The sequence below is a fragment of the Miscanthus floridulus genome, chromosome 13, assembly GCF_019320115.1.
Source record: "Miscanthus floridulus cultivar M001 chromosome 13, ASM1932011v1, whole genome shotgun sequence".
Taxonomy (NCBI): Eukaryota; Viridiplantae; Streptophyta; class Magnoliopsida; order Poales; family Poaceae; genus Miscanthus; species Miscanthus floridulus.
Genome location: NC_089592.1, coordinates 42,929,822 through 42,945,713, shown reverse-complemented (window position 1 = coordinate 42,945,713; position 15,892 = coordinate 42,929,822). Strand labels below are relative to the sequence as shown.

At 41.3% G+C, this 15,892-nt stretch overlaps 1 non-coding gene across 1 annotated transcript; it reads left to right on the top strand.

Moving 5' to 3' along the window:
• Positions 1 to 1,361: 1,361 nt before the first annotated feature.
• LOC136502377 (small nucleolar RNA R71) lies at positions 1,362 to 1,468 on the top strand. Its single transcript, XR_010770533.1, has one exon. It is a non-coding gene; the product is annotated as a small nucleolar RNA R71 (small nucleolar RNA).
• Positions 1,469 to 15,892: the final 14,424 nt, after the last annotated feature.

The window sequence follows — 15,892 nt, the reverse complement described above, 5'->3', positions numbered from 1 at the left end:
AAGTCCATTGAGCAGGACTCTTCTCCTTTCACTTTTTGCTTGATGATGATTCGTCCGTGCCTAGAGAAGTGGGTGTGGATGCTGATCCTATTATCTATCATACCTGTTTGACCTTTATACGTAGTTGTTTCTTGGGCTGTTTGTTTTTAGTATATTTGTGCATGTTAAACCCATTAAATGGGCATCTCATTGTTTGCCCTTGAATGTGAAAGCTAACATGCCCTAATCCCACATGTAAAACTGCATTTGTAGTGTTAAGAAATGGTCTCCCTAGGAGGAGGGGAACTTCCCTATTGTGGCCCATGTCTAGAATGACAAAGTCTATGGGGATGTATGTGTCTCGAATTTTCACCAAGATATCCTTGGCTAATCCTTCACGCTTTCATGAAGATTGATCTGCCATCTATAGTAAAAAATGTGCAGTGGACAAAGGTCCACCTAGTATTTTATCATATACTACCTTGGACATGATGTTGATGCTTGCTCTAAGGTCACAAAAGGTGTTGTGGAAGACATGCGGGCCAATTGAGCATGTAATTGTCAGTCGGCCACGATCTTCTTTCTTGGCAATGAATGGTGGATCTACAAGATAAATATGGTTTTCCCGACATAAAGGCTTATCGGATCTCGTGAGACCATTTTAACATATTCGAGAGAAGCTTCAGGTTGTCCCAGAATCTTTCTTGAAGAAACAGGTATAGTGGTAGCAAGTTGAGCTATTTGAGTTCCAATCATTTTATTAAAGCTCATTTGGTTATTGATATAAGAAGTTAAACCATCAATTTGAGTATTTATGTTTTCAAGCATTTTGTCATTATACATTAACTTTTTATTGATATTTTCATAAATTTTAGCTTGGCTTAATACCAAGTCTTGGAAAGAAGGTTGATTTGAATTGTAATTGGATTTATAGTTTGAATTACCTTGCGGGTGGGACTAGTTGTTCCACCCATTATTACCTGGTTGGTGAAACCTATTGTTGATGAAGGTAGCTTCTTCATGGATTTCGGCATAATCATTCCTCGAATGGCCAATGCTCCCATAGATCTCATGTGTCATGTGTGAGTCCATGGTCTGGACGGTGCCCATCATGGCGTCTTTATCATGGGCTTGTTCCTACAGTCTTTTCATCATCAAAAGATCTATTTTTGTAGAAAGCATGTCTGTCTCCTTCACGGTATGCATTCCTTTTGTGTTTTCCTTTGCTCCTCCAGCTTTGATTGGACACCATTTTATTGATGAGAGTTGTAGCTTCATCAATGGTGAGGGAAAGGAAAGCACCTCTAGCAGTAGCGTCTATATGGCCCCTAGACATGGGTATTAATCCATCATAAAAATTTTGGAGCACTAACTAGTTTTCAATCCTATGGTGCGGGCATGCTTGGATCTAGTCTTGCAGCCTCTCCCATGCATTGGGAATGCTTTCCATGGAGCTTTGCTAAAAGTTTGAAATTCATCCCCTCAGGGCATTGGTTTTGCCCATGGGTAAGAACTTGGTGAGGAATGCTGTAGAACATTTGTCCCACGTCTTGACAGCTTCCTTTTCCTTGTAGAACCACTGCTTCGCCTTTCCTGAAAGGGAAAAGGGAAACAAGTGAAGCCTGATGCTCTTTGGTGTGATGTCCTTGATGATGATCATGTTGCACAACTCGAGGAAGTGTTGGGGATGCGTGTTCACATCCTCGCTTGGCAAACCATAGAATTGGTTTGCCTGCACCATCATGATGAGGCCAGTGTAGAGGTTGAAGTTCCCTCCCTAGTATTGATAGCGGGCCCAATGGGCACATTGGCAATAGCTGGGGTGGAGTAGTTGTGGAGGGTCTTAGCCATGATTGGAGTAGCAGATGGTGCAGGGGTGACTGGTTTCACTGTCGTAGGAGTAGTAGAAGAAGGAGCGGTACGAGACCGTTTCTTCCTTAGGAGTGCCTCCAGATTTTTGATGTAGTTGTTCAATAGGTCGAAACTGGTCATACACTATCCTTGTTTTCACCCATAATAGGAGAAAATAAGCGAAGTTAGCCTGCATAAACAATGGCTACCTTACATGCATATTATCATGAACATGTCCTACTAGATTCTTTAATCAATATGCCTTCCCCAGCAACAGCGCCCAAAATGCTTGTTGGTATTTCTTAACATCACTACTAAGTACGGGGTTTGAATCCATCCTCAGCAATGGTACTAGAAATACCTTGTTATTTGTAGCCCTGCTACTAAGAAATAGCCTTGAGAGTTCCTTACCAATTTTAGATATTTATCCTCAAGCGCACGGAGCTATCATTGTAGCATTTCACCCGGAACTAGTTAGGGTATCATTATTTATATTTTCCCAAATGAAGGCATTTGATTAAGAGTCTAGTATGGATATGAACTTGAATAATAATGCTTGGAAGTACACCAATACTTATAACAGGGGCAAGAATAGTAATTCCAAGATAGTGGACACACACTTGGCATTCCTCAAAGGATAAAATAGAAAAGAAAGGATAAAAGAATAGTCCTAAGTTGAGCAGGCATTAGTTTAGTGTAGTCACACAAAGATTAGTTGATAATCATACAAATTACATAATTAGTTTTAGGGCTAAGTGTGAAGCAGGTCGGGAGGCCAACGAGTACTGGTCTGCCAGCAACCTCATGTGACAATTTAGACTCCTACACCCTAAATAAATGTGGGGGATTATGAAGGATGGATAGGGCTATCACCACCTACCACCACCCCTTAGCCGGAGAGAAGGACAATGCATTCACCTATCTCTCCATACCCAAGCACCACGCTTGCGTATATAGAAACTACCCAAATCCCTTTGAGTCCCTAACCCTACGGATCTACAGATAAAGAACTTGGGCACACCTGACGGCATGATGAACTATTACCTTAACTTAGCTCTAATTCTGATTATATAAGTTATATGATTGTTTAAGCATGAAGTTAAGTGTGCTATTCCTTTGACACATAAACTCTGCACTAGTTCATATATCAATATCATAACACAATAACTATACTCTAGTTCATAAGTATGACTATAATAGAGTGAAAACATGACTTTGGAAAAACCCATATTGATATTCATATCAATACTCTCTTCTTCCAAGGAGCCAAGCCCTCCAAGGTGGCTTTGCCTTTCTCTAATACAACTAAAAGGTAAAACTAAAGAGAGTAAAGAGTGAGGTTTTGCTCAATGTGGTGTTTGTCTAGAGGGGGGTACCCCTCTACTTATATAGGAGCATAGACAGTGCTATGAGCAATAATTGGTGCAAGGACCAGCTCCCACCGCCTTAGCATGGCTCCATGCCACCACCCCTACAAGGAGGGGTTGAGCAGTGTTAGCAAGGGGTTAGGTGCCCCTAGGGGTTGGCCACCCCTTGACAGTGGCCTCATGCCATTGTCTTCGCCTGGCAGGCCATGGGCTGGACAAGGATTGCTTCCCTATGGGGTTTTGCCCCATTTGAATTGATTTGTTGGGCGTCTCCCTTGTTCCTTTGCACAAATTAGTGTCGGAAAGCGCCTTTCGGTGAATTATTCCATGTATTTGTGTTTGTGAGCTGCAAAATAATGTTCTCTAAATACATGTGGAACTTGATTAATAGTAAATGCATACGTGATTAAGATTCCTAAGTTCTCCTCTTTTTGTGACTTATTTGGTGGTCGGATTTGATCGATAGAGACCGCCAACATCCAGCGCCACCTCTTGGCCGGCCGGTCGGCCCACCTATCAGCCCCATTGCCTCCGATCAATTCTCTCATGTATTCTAGAACCTTTCCCTCTGCTATCCCATAGTTTTTCACCGCATTCATTTTTTCTTCGTTATGAAACCCTAAAGGATAAGATCTTGACCCCAGCTGCAAGTTCCCCCCCCCCAATATAAACAAGCCCCTACCTGCCTCCATAACCATTCCATCAAAGCCTTCCATCTCTAGCAGCACCAAAGCTCTCCACCTTCCTAGCTCCAATGGCTGGTAGAGAGATCAATTCCTATGGAGTTGATGAACCCATACCGCTAAGCATCATCACGCCACGAGAAGTAGCTCCTGTTCCTTCCAACCAATCCTACTTTGCCCAAGCCATCCGTCATCCGGTGATCACTCTGCTGCCGCCACGTCTACTTATTCAAGACAATGCACGCCAGCTAGAGGTGCTGAAGATTAAGGTCCCAAAGGAGATCAACCTCTTTCCTCCAAAGTCAAACAAGAAGCTAACTGGGGTAAAGACCAATAGGTTTAGAGATGTCACATGTGCAAAGTATAAGTCGGTCACCCCTCACTTGAGCATTGATGGTGTTCGTGCTGCTCCCAAGCAAATCAAGGTTGTGTCGCCGAAGGAGAAGAAGAAGAGGATGCCACCCTCTATTCCAGAGAATGATGAGAAGCGCCAATGGCCGACCATTGCTATGATGCATGACAAGATCAAAACCCTCACTAACTATACCCATGCTTTGTAGTTTAGGATAGATAAGGAACACGTTTATCGCAAGAACCAAGAATATGAGCTTACCATTTTAAGTCACTATGTTGTCAACAAAGAGAAGTATGAGAATTAAGAGTTAGGTTGTGGATTGATAGGGCATGTTTAGGTCAATGTTTAGGTTGTTTGCTTAGCTCAGAGGTTAGAGTAAAGTTGAAGTTTGTGCTAGCCAGTTAAAAGTTTGTGCTTATGTTGGATTGTGTAATAAAGTGCCCTATCAATGAAATCTTGTTATTATTACCTGCTCTCTATTTCTTTTGTATATGTGTTTGTCTCCACATGTTGTGCATGAAGTAAAATAGGAAACAAGTGTGGGGGAAGCACACCACGACAACAAAACAAGATCCGATCGGGAAAACCATGAAATGCAGAAAACAATGGACCAAATAACATGCTCACCAAAGTTGGACCGAGATGGGCCTGAGAGTGGGCCACTTAGCCTCCTACATGGGCCGCCTGGCCTAGGCTAGCTCTGCCTTGCCTGGCACTTTGATCACGGTCAGGTTTGCGGTCCAATATGTTCTATTTTCGCATATCTCTCTTTCCGTTTCGTACTGAATTGAAAATCCTTTGATAAAACAACTTTAAAACAAAAGGAAAAGATTATTTCAGTCATGACTTAAGGATAGACTCACATAACACTTTTCCTAGAAGTCTTGCTACTGTTGGGAACCTATTATTAGGGACCCCATGTTACTTAAGTTGTTGTGGAATGAGATATAGTAGAATAATGAGAACTTGATTCTTGATGTCTTGTTATTGGAGAATTTTTATTTCAAAAAGTAAAATGAATAGCTACACCTCTCCTTTGTGGTAAGCAACGTCCTTCTAGAGCCATATATGATATATAGACTTGGGAAACCTTCTACATATACTACTTGTCATTGTGTTGAGTTTGGTCAAACCTTGTGACCCTTGTTGAGAAATTTATCATGCTCTCAAGATCAAGATCACATACACTCCACATACATCTGCTGCTCCTACACTGGGGGTACACAAAAACATGTTTTCCATCCACCCAAAAAAATATTCTACTCCTACACTAGGAATAGACTAGAAAAAATATGATTGTTAGGTTAAGTGCTCCAAGTTCTTGTAAAAGTCTCTTGAAAAAGTTTCAATTGCAGCAAAAGAAGCATGGGCCATAAAAAAGAGAAAAAGTATTAAAAAAATAGACAAGTGTCTAAGATATCTAAAACAATGGATACTCAGATGCCCACCTAAAAAATAGAGAAAGAAAGATGAATAAGATAGCCCATGACGTTTTGCAAAAGTGTTTCAAGTTTCAACAAGAGAGATATGTTTCAAGGAGCATAGTAGAATTAGGATAGTCACCATATACATATCCACACACATGCACATCTTGATCTAAGAGTGTGATATTTTTCTCCTTAGATCTTTGTTTTGTCTTTAAATATATGCAATGCAAGTATGTTATCATATTCATCCCTACCTGAGCTCCACATAAACCTTTAGAAGTAGGTAAAAAGAAGTAAAAGTCATCAATGCCTTAGTGAGAATCCAAAAATACTACATATGAGTGATTTGAGAGTACCACAGAAAGGAGAAGGTAAGCTATGTTTTGTTTTAAAAAATCTTAAAATATTTCTCCAATTGACTTGACTGAAGGAAGATGGTGATCTGTTTCAACTGTTCCATTTTTCAACCAGCCAAAGTTTCATGGTAGACACTTTGAATCCTGCAGAGCATGAATGACTTGGAATAGTTTTATGTTGATGACTTGTCCCAAGGTTATGTCTTAAGTAATCCATCCTTTTATCGAGGATGAGTAAAAGCCTAAGTGTGAGGGAGTTTGTTGACGGTAGTTAACATTCATCACAAACCATCAATATACCTTGCATAAATGACTAAAATGGATCACCAACATAGACTTAGGGTTGGAACTAACAAATTCCATGAGTTTTAGTGAATCTATGTTTTTAGTAGGATTTAATTAGAAAACCACCAAGGAGGACTTATTTGTCAAAGGAAATCACGTAAATCCACGACAATACCTACATGAGAAGACTCTAGAAGATTCCAAAAGGCACTCCACCGAAGCAGGGCTTGTACCACAACCATGTGGGGCCGGTTGGCACCACTATTAGGCTGGCTGGCCTATGGACCCCACCTGGTAGCCCCTCCTCACTACGCCGGTTCTCCACCACCTTAGGGTTTGCTTCTATGCCATCCTTTTAAGTCGGTTTGATCCGAGGGTCCAGAATGATTGAAGGCCCCTATATATACCTACCTGTACCCTCCTCCAGGGCATTGAGGCATTTGATCTTGAGAGCCTGAGGGCCAGATACCCCAATTCATAAGTCCACTAGGATCAGAGCTAGCAATCAAGAGAATATTAGTCCTCAATAGGATCTAGTCTTGTATTATAAATTGAGAGATAGGGTGAGAGGGAAGAGTTTTGGAGGAGTCCCAAGCTGTCGGTGCTCTCTCTATGGCTTATGCCCTGGTAGAATCAAGTTCTTCTTTAGCATGTTTTTGAGATTCTCTCGTAATCAACTTCTAATTCAAGTAAGCATCTTATTAATATTGTTCTTTAGGTTTGTGACTCTCTTTTGAGTACTTTAATCCTTGTAGCTCCTGGGTTAAAGTAGTATTCATAGTGTAAGCATGGTGCTTAGACTCGGTTACTCGTGGATGTACCCTACTTTCTGGATAGTTGGTAGCTCACGAGGGTGACCCTTATATCCTCATTGAATCCTTTGTAGTCCACCTCCAGTTTGTAGGCCTAGCCAGACCTTGTTACTATAGAAAACATACTCTGCCTATGTTTTCTCAAGTAATATCCTCATAATTGAATAATAGAAGACAAAGCTTATAGAAGTTAGAACTAGAAGACCTTTGTGATCTTTATACTCCTGTTATCTAGCCTTGATTGTGAAGTTGGGTTAAGTTAGATTTAGTTATTTTCACACATGTTTCCTTGAGTTTGATATAAAACTAGGATACTTCCAGTGAAGTGCTACATTGGTATAATATCTGTGCGCTTATGGATTATTCTGTGTGTTAATTTATACCAATAGGTGGTAAGCCAAGTAACTAATTGAGATTGGTTTGTCCGTTGAACTGGCAAGAGGGTTGTGTAACACCCTAGGTGTTAGGCTTGCACTATTGCACTTGCATTGCATGAGCATAAGCATCATTCAATCACATTTGAGCATTAATATATGAAACATACAAGAGAAACATATGAAACATACCTTTGTCTTTCTATGTTTCAACATGTGTATGCTTTATGGTCATGCTTGTTAATGCAAGTGGTTGATGTTGATCACTAAAACACCTTAGACACACTTACTATGGTACATGGAACAAGTTTGGTATTCATGTCATGGACCAAAATAGCCCCCATGTCATAGTTATTCTAGAAACTCCAATTTTCAAGTTACTAGTTTGACCAAAGTTGAACTATGTTTTAGAGTAATTGCATGGTAGTACACCCTTAAGCAAAGCTGTAGTACTTGGCTATAGTAACAACTTTCATTTTTTGGGCGAAGACCTAATTCAGTGCATAGCATGCTCAAAAATAGCTCACAATTGGCAAGAAAATACTATTTTAGGAACTTAGAAATTTTCTAAGTCTTGGAATGACTTTCAGTTTCATCCTACTACTCTTTGACATGTTGCAATTTGAAAACCATGGCGATCTACACCAAACCCATAAACCAAAGTTGGATTTTACATTAGCTCAACAATTTTTATTAAGGAAGATTTTGCTAAATAGCCATGAATTAGGAGGACTGATAATGGAGACAGGGATCCCGATCTTCCGTCAGGTGATGGTAACTATCGTTGTGGCGGAGAATGACACACCGATTCGGCTTCAGATCGAAAGATCAAACCCTGCAATCTTAGCACCACAACTCCTCTAGTTATCAACCAAGACACAGATCCGGTTGACCTCGCCAAGAAGGTTAATCCCTGCCTGCGCAACGAAGAACACAAGCAAGAACAAGAAAGAAAGCAACCAAATTGTAGATGAATGATTAATCTCACGAGTTGGGGTCTCACAAACCGATGAACGGCGAAACTGTTCTTGACAAAATAATCTAAGCAAAATCTGAACCCCAATGGAGGGGCAGCGACTGTTTATGAAGACTCTAGGGTCATGCAAGACCCCTGGACATGCCCCTAATGGGCCCAAACTCGATACATGGTCCAACGGACCAAAAGACGGTGTCACAGCACCCTGACAGATTCTGGATGCTGACTTGTTTCGATGATTCCCATTGATTCCGAACAGATTTTGACATGAAACCACTAGGATTGGCTTCCTTAGCAAATTAGCTTTCCATCCATATGTGGATCATCAAAAACGGAGTCTGGATGCAGTCCTGGGTGACCAGTTTAAGGCAGACTAGTCCTGGAGACCGAGGCAGACTCAAATTCTTGTTGGACTGGGCCTCCGGCTTGTGTTGGACGTCCTTGCTAGTCATCATCACCTCCACCACTTCCTCTAAGTCCTTCATGACCCTCTCCAATGTTCCTAAGCAAGATAACATCACTAGGTAGTAGTCTATTCTCAAAAGTATGAAAAATATCGCTTAAGAACGAGCTCACCTCTAAATTGAGTTGTCGCTTTCGAGCCCGGGTCATTGGACCTTGCATGACGGTTGGAGGATCAGCGGGTACCTCTGAAGAAGTGATGTCCTCATCATCCTTCCCCTCTTGAATTGGAGTCGTCCTCAACTCAAGCTCATCTTCTTCTCCCAAATAAGGTTTCAAATCTGCAATGTTAAAGGTGGGACTAACCCCGAACTCGGGTGGCAATTCAAGTTTGTAGGCATTATCATTTATTTTCTCAATGATCTTATAAGGACCAGCTGCTCTTGGCATTAATTTAGACTTACATAGCTCAGGAAATCTATCTTTCCTTAAATGTAATCAAACCAAATCACCCAGTTCAAGTTTAATCTCTTTTCTACCTTTACTACCAGCAATTCTATACTTTTCATTCATGCTTTCAATATTTGCTTTAGTTGTTTCATGCAACTTACGAATAAAATCAGCATGCTCTCTAGCATCACTATGTATTCTCTCAGTGGTAGGTAAAGGCAAAAGATCAATAGGAGCATGGGGTTAAAACCATACACTACCTAAAAAGGACTTACCTTGGTGGTGGAATGTTCTGCCCTATTATATGCAAACTCCACATGCGGCAAACACTCTTCCCACATCTTTAAATTGCGCTTCAAAATGGCTCTCAACATGGTGGACAATGTTCAATTCACAACCTCAGTTTGCCCATCAGTTTGGGGATGACATGTTGTCGAAAACAACAGCTTTGTCCCCAATTTATTCCACAACGTGCACCAAAAATAACTCAAGAATTTTGCATCACGATCTGAAACAATAGTAGAAGGCATACCATGCAAGCGAACGATTTCTTGAAAGAAAAGGTCAGTAATATGAACAACATCGTCACTCTTATGACAAGGAATAAAATGTGTCATCTTAGAAAAACGATCAACCACCACAAAAATACTATCCCTCCCCCTCTTAGTCCTTGGCAATCCCAACACAAAATCCATAGATATATCTGCCCAAGGAGTAGAAGGAACATGAAGAGGCATATACAAACCATGTGGGTTCAACCGTGACTTAGCTTTCTGACATGTGGCACACCGAGCCACATACCGCTCTACATCTCGCCTCATCCTTGGCCAAAAGAAGTGTGTGGACAGCACCTCCTCCGTCTTCTTGGTACCAAAATGTCCCATCAATCCGCCTCCATGTGCCTCCTGCAACAACAAAAGATGAACAGAACCAACTAGAATGCATAGGCGGTTAGCTCTAAACAAAAACCCATCACTGATCATAAACTTATTCCATAGTGCGTCCCTCTCTACAATTAAGCAACACATCCTTAAAATTAGGATCAAGCGCATATTGTTCTTTAATAGACTGAAGACCAAAAATCCGGCAATCAAGTTGGGACAGCAATGTATATCTTCTAGACAAAGCATCAGCAATCACATTATCCTTCCCTTTCTTGTGTTTGATAATATAAGGAAAAGATTCAATAAATTCAACCCATTTAGCATGCCTACGATTTAGATTATTTTGAGAGCAAAGATACTTAAGCGATTCATGATCAGAATGAATAACAAATTCTTTAGGTCACAAATAATGACGCCATGTCTCCAAAGAACGAACAAGTGCATACAATTCTTTATCATACGTGGAATAATTAAGAATAGGACCATGCAATTTTTCGCTAAAGTAAGCAACTGGTTTACCATCTTGCATCAAAATACCACCAATGCCAACTCCACTAGCATCACATTCTAGCTCAAAAGTCTTACCAAAATTTGGAAGTTGTAGCAATGGTGCGTGTGTAAGCTTGTCCTTCAAAGTGTCAAAGGACTCCTCTTATGCCTCTCCCCAATGAAACACCACTCCTTTCTTCGTCAACTCATGCAATGGGGCAGCAATGGTGCTGAAATCTTTGATGAAGCGGTGGTAGAATCCTGCAAGACCAAGAAAACTCCTCACCTGTGTGACGGTTTGGGGAACCAGCTAGCTCTTTATGGCTACAATTTTCATCTCGTCCACCTCAATTCCCTGTGGAGTTACAACATAGCCAAGAAAAGAAACTCGATCCGTGCAAAAGATGCACTTCTCAAGGTTACCAAATAAACTTGCATCACGTAAAGCATTAAAAATAGCACGTAAGTGATCCATATGTTCATCAAAAGACTTGCTGTAAATCAATATATCATCAAAGTAAACTACCACAAAATGTCTAATAAAAGCTCTTAAAACCTCATTCATTAAGCGCATGAAAGTGCTAGGTGCATTTGTCAAACCAAAAGGCATTACTAACCAATCATACAACCCGAATTTGGTTTTAAACGCAGTTTTTCATTCATCTCCAAGTTTCATTCTAATTTGGTGGTAGCCACTTCGCAAGTCAATCTTAGTGAAAATTATAGAACCACACAACTCATCTAACATGTCGTCTAGCCTAGGAATAGGATGATGATACCGAATGGTAATATTATTGATGGCTCTATAATCAATACACATACGCCAAGTTCCATCTTTCTTAGGAACCAAAAGTACAGGAACGGCACAAGGACTAAGGCTTTCACGTACATACCCACAGTCCAAAAGATCTTGGACTTGCCACTGAATTTCCTTAGTCTCCTCAGGATTGGTTCGATAGGTAGCTCGGTTGGGCAAGGTTGCTCCCGGAATCAAATTGATTTGATGCTCTATCCCTCTCATAGGTGGCAGTCTCGGGGGTATCTCAGCTAGAAAAATGTCCTCATACTCCTGCAAAAGGTTTGTAACAGCAGGAGGTACCGAGCTAACAATATCATCAAGTGAAAACATAGCTCGTTTGCATACCAAAGCATAGCAAATATCATCATCAGAAATTTCAGCAAAGTCACATTTTGTTGCAAGCATAACACCACCCTTCAATTTAATCCCCTCAGCCTTAGAAATAGATGTAGACTTATCCTTTTTAGGTGGGAAAATAGAATTAGCAACTTGCTGATTTTCAGATTGAACATCATTGAAACTAGCAGCGCGTTCTCTATCAGCTTGTACAATTTGAGTAGGAGTCAAAGGTACCAAAGTAATTTTCTTTCCTTTATGCACAAAAGTGTATTTATTACTTCTACCATGGTGTGTAGCATCATTATCATGTTCCCAAGGATGACCCAATAAGAGTGAACAAGCTTGCATAGGTACCACATCACAATCAACAGAATCAGCATAAGAACCAATGGAAAATGAAACTCTGCAAGTTTGTGTTACCTTTGCTTTACCAGAATCATTTAGCCACTAAATATGGTATGGACATGGGTGTGGGCATGTGGTCAAGCCAAGCTTCTTGACCAAATCAGAACTCACCAAATTATTGCAGCTACCTCTATCAATAATGACACGTGCTCGACGGTCGCTGATGACGAAGAAAATCTGGAACAAGTTATGGCATTGTAGCTTCTCAGGTTGCTGACTTGTGAGCTGAGCACCCGCTATACAATGATGCTCCTATAGGATGCCGTTGCCTCGTCACCAAGGACTTCGCCGTCCTCCTCATCTGCATCTTGGTCTTCTTCATCCTCAATGTCAGAGGTGCCGATGTAACCATCTTCTATAGCAATATATGCCCACTAACTTGGGCAGTCCTTCTGCACATGGCCAATACCATGGCAGTGGTGGCACTGAATACCTGAAGTGTGTCCCATCAATGCAACGGATGAGGAACTCTTGGTAGGCACCTGCAAAGAATTTTACCAGAATCTGAAGGTCATATGGGAGGTGCCTTAGGTGTAGCGGAAACTCTAGAGGCTGTTGGTCGCTTGCTTGCTGGTGGAGGCGTCTGAAAAGTGGTTGGCTTGGTTAGCCCTGAAGATGGGGCCAAGCGTGACATGTATGTGCTGGTGCTAACCTTGCTCTTGCCCTGCTGTTCATGCCCCTATAATTCCTTTTCTACAAGTATAGCAAACTAAAACAACTAGTTGATAGTGTTAAATTCTTTATAATCAACAATGTCCTAAATCTCACGCCTCAAACCCAAATAAAAACGACAAATGGCATCTTCGTTTCCCTCCACAACACTATAGCGCATCAATCCCTTTTGGAGCTCACCATAGTAATCCTGTACAGATTTATCTCCTTGTTCTAAACGCATCAATTTCTTACGCAAGTCTCTATGATAAGAAGGAGGAACAAAACGATCACGCATAGCTACCTTAAGTTCTTCCCACATACTAGGTAAAGCATCCTGTGTAGCTAGCCCATTCCACCAAATAATGGCAAAATCCTTAAACTCACTAGTAGCTTGTCTAACTCTATGCTGCTCAGGTACAAGGTGGGCACTAAACTTTTGTTCTACCATCATCTCCCAATCAAGATATCCCTCAACATCATAATGACCAAAAAAGATGGTATTGTGAACTTAATTTTAGCATAAGGATCATCGGGCACATAGTGATTATTACCTTGATGGTGGTGGTGGACACCACCCATACCTAGTCGTGTTGCGGTGAAGACGTTGTCGTAATCTCTCTTGTCGGAAAGCTGCTCGACCTATGTTCCCATTGGCATCATACACCGTGTCTTGACCATCGGTGTTGCTACCGGAGACGTCGTTGTTGCCCACCACAAAGGTTTCCAACTCAATAACCTTGTCGGTTAGCGTGGAAATTCGCTTGTCCAATCTCTCCATGCTATTGCCAATATTGAGTTCAATGAGTGCGTCAGTGACGGCCTTCCTGATGGCCTCATTCATCATTTTTTGGGCATCCTCTACAATAGCTTGTAGTTGTTCTTGACTGACACACTCGTTGAAACCCTTAGGATTATTATCTCTAGTATGTTCACCTCCTGCCATTGAAAACACAAAAATAGGAATAAACAGGTAAAAGTTATCCCTACCAAATGACTACGTGGTTGTAGTGGTGTCACTTTTCACAGCAAGGGGAAGCGTCTTACCAAGCTCTTACAAAGTTCTTACCAACACAAATAGTGGACGGTACAACCGGCGGCTGGTTCGTGATACCTGTGAGGCAGTGGTACCGAGATTGTAAGGCCCTTTGTCTGTACGGATTTGAAGAGTTTGTGGAGCTTGGAAGGCACACAAAGAGTAATATGTATATCTGGCACACAAGTCAATAACAGAAAGTAATGCTAAATTATAGTCCAAAGTACTTGTTCTCGTTGCTGGTCTAAAATGTTTCAAGTACCAGGTGTGTGATAAAAGTATGGTGGGTAGCAAGGTGATAGGTGTATAGAAAACAAGTATGGTGGATGGACACAGCAACACAAACAAGGAAACAAATAGCATACGCTAACACAACTCACTTTGGTCTTCTCTATGTGCTCCTCTAGATATTGTTCCTCTTTTGCCCCTCTCTTTTTTTCTATTTTTTGGGCTGTCGTTGTTTTTTTGGGAAATTTTGACTTTTTTATTTTATTTTTTTGATATTTTTCCTTTACTTAGGAGCACAAAATAAGTAACCACAGAAAATATGAGCTCAAACAAGTGTAAGATGTGGCCTGTGGAATTTTCAGAAAACTTGCTCAAAATCGACAAAAACCTTGTGACCACGAAACGAGGATCTTATGACCACTTTTTGACCAATCTAAAAATTTCAAACCCCGGCAAAGCCAGGGATGGACGGATCCAAAATTTTTCTGATTGATTTGCATATATGGAACATCGAAAATGGAGTTCGTATGCGAAAACTAGACCAGTTTTAAGAATTGGCTCTGAATTAGAGGACAAAACGGGAACAATGTGTGCAAAATTGGTCACAACAACAAAGATTTGATGGAAACGATGGAGAAAACACATGAACTGGACTCTAACATGACCAAACTAGCAACAAGACCTCGACCAGGACACAAACTCAACACGATGGACTCAGAAACTGAAATATGCAAAGGCTATGGCGCGGAAGGTCCTAGGACAGGAAAAACGAGTATGGCACTGGACTATGGGACGAATGCGAAACACTCAAAACTAGGGAATAAAAGTGAACCTGATGGTATACCTTAGCTCTGATACCACTTAATAGAGACGGGGATCCCGATCTTCCGTCAGGTGATGGTAATTATCGTTGTGGCAGAGAATGACACACCGATCCGGCTTTAGATCGAAAGATCGAACCCTGCAATCTTAGCACCACAACTCCTCTAGTTTATCAACCAAGACACAGATCCGGTTGACCTTGCCAAGAAGGCTAATCCCTGCCTATGCAACGAAGAACACAAGCAAGAACAAGAAAGAAAGCAACCAAATTGCAGATGAATGATTAATCTCATGAGTTGGGGTCTCACAAACTGATGAACGGTGAAACTATTCTTGACAGAATAATCTAAGCAAAACCTGAACCCTAATGGAGGGGCATCGGCTATTTATGAAGACTCTAGGGTCATGCAAGACCCCTGGACGTGCCCCTAATGGGCCCAAACTCGATACATGGTCCAACGGACCAAAAGACGGTGTCGCAACACTCTAGTAGATTCTAGATGCTGACTTGTTTTGACGATTCCTGTTGATTACGAAAAGATTTTGATATGAAACTACTTTTATTGGCTTCCTTATCAAATTAGCTTTCCATCCATATGTGGATCATTGAAAATGGAGTCCGGATGCGTCCTGGGTGACCAGTTTAAGGCAGACTGGTCCTAGAGACCGAGGCAGACTCAAATTCTTGTTGGACTGGGCCTCCAGCTTGTGTTGGACGTCCTTGCTTGTCATCATCACCTCTACCACTTCCTCTAAGTCCTTCATGACCCTCTCCAATGTTCCTAAGCAAGATAACATCATTGGATAGTAGTCTATTCTCAAAAGTATAAAAAGTATCGCTTAAGAACGAGCTCACCTCTAAATTGAGTTGTCGCTTTCGAGCCCGGGTCATTGGACCTTGCATGACGGTTAGAGGATCAGC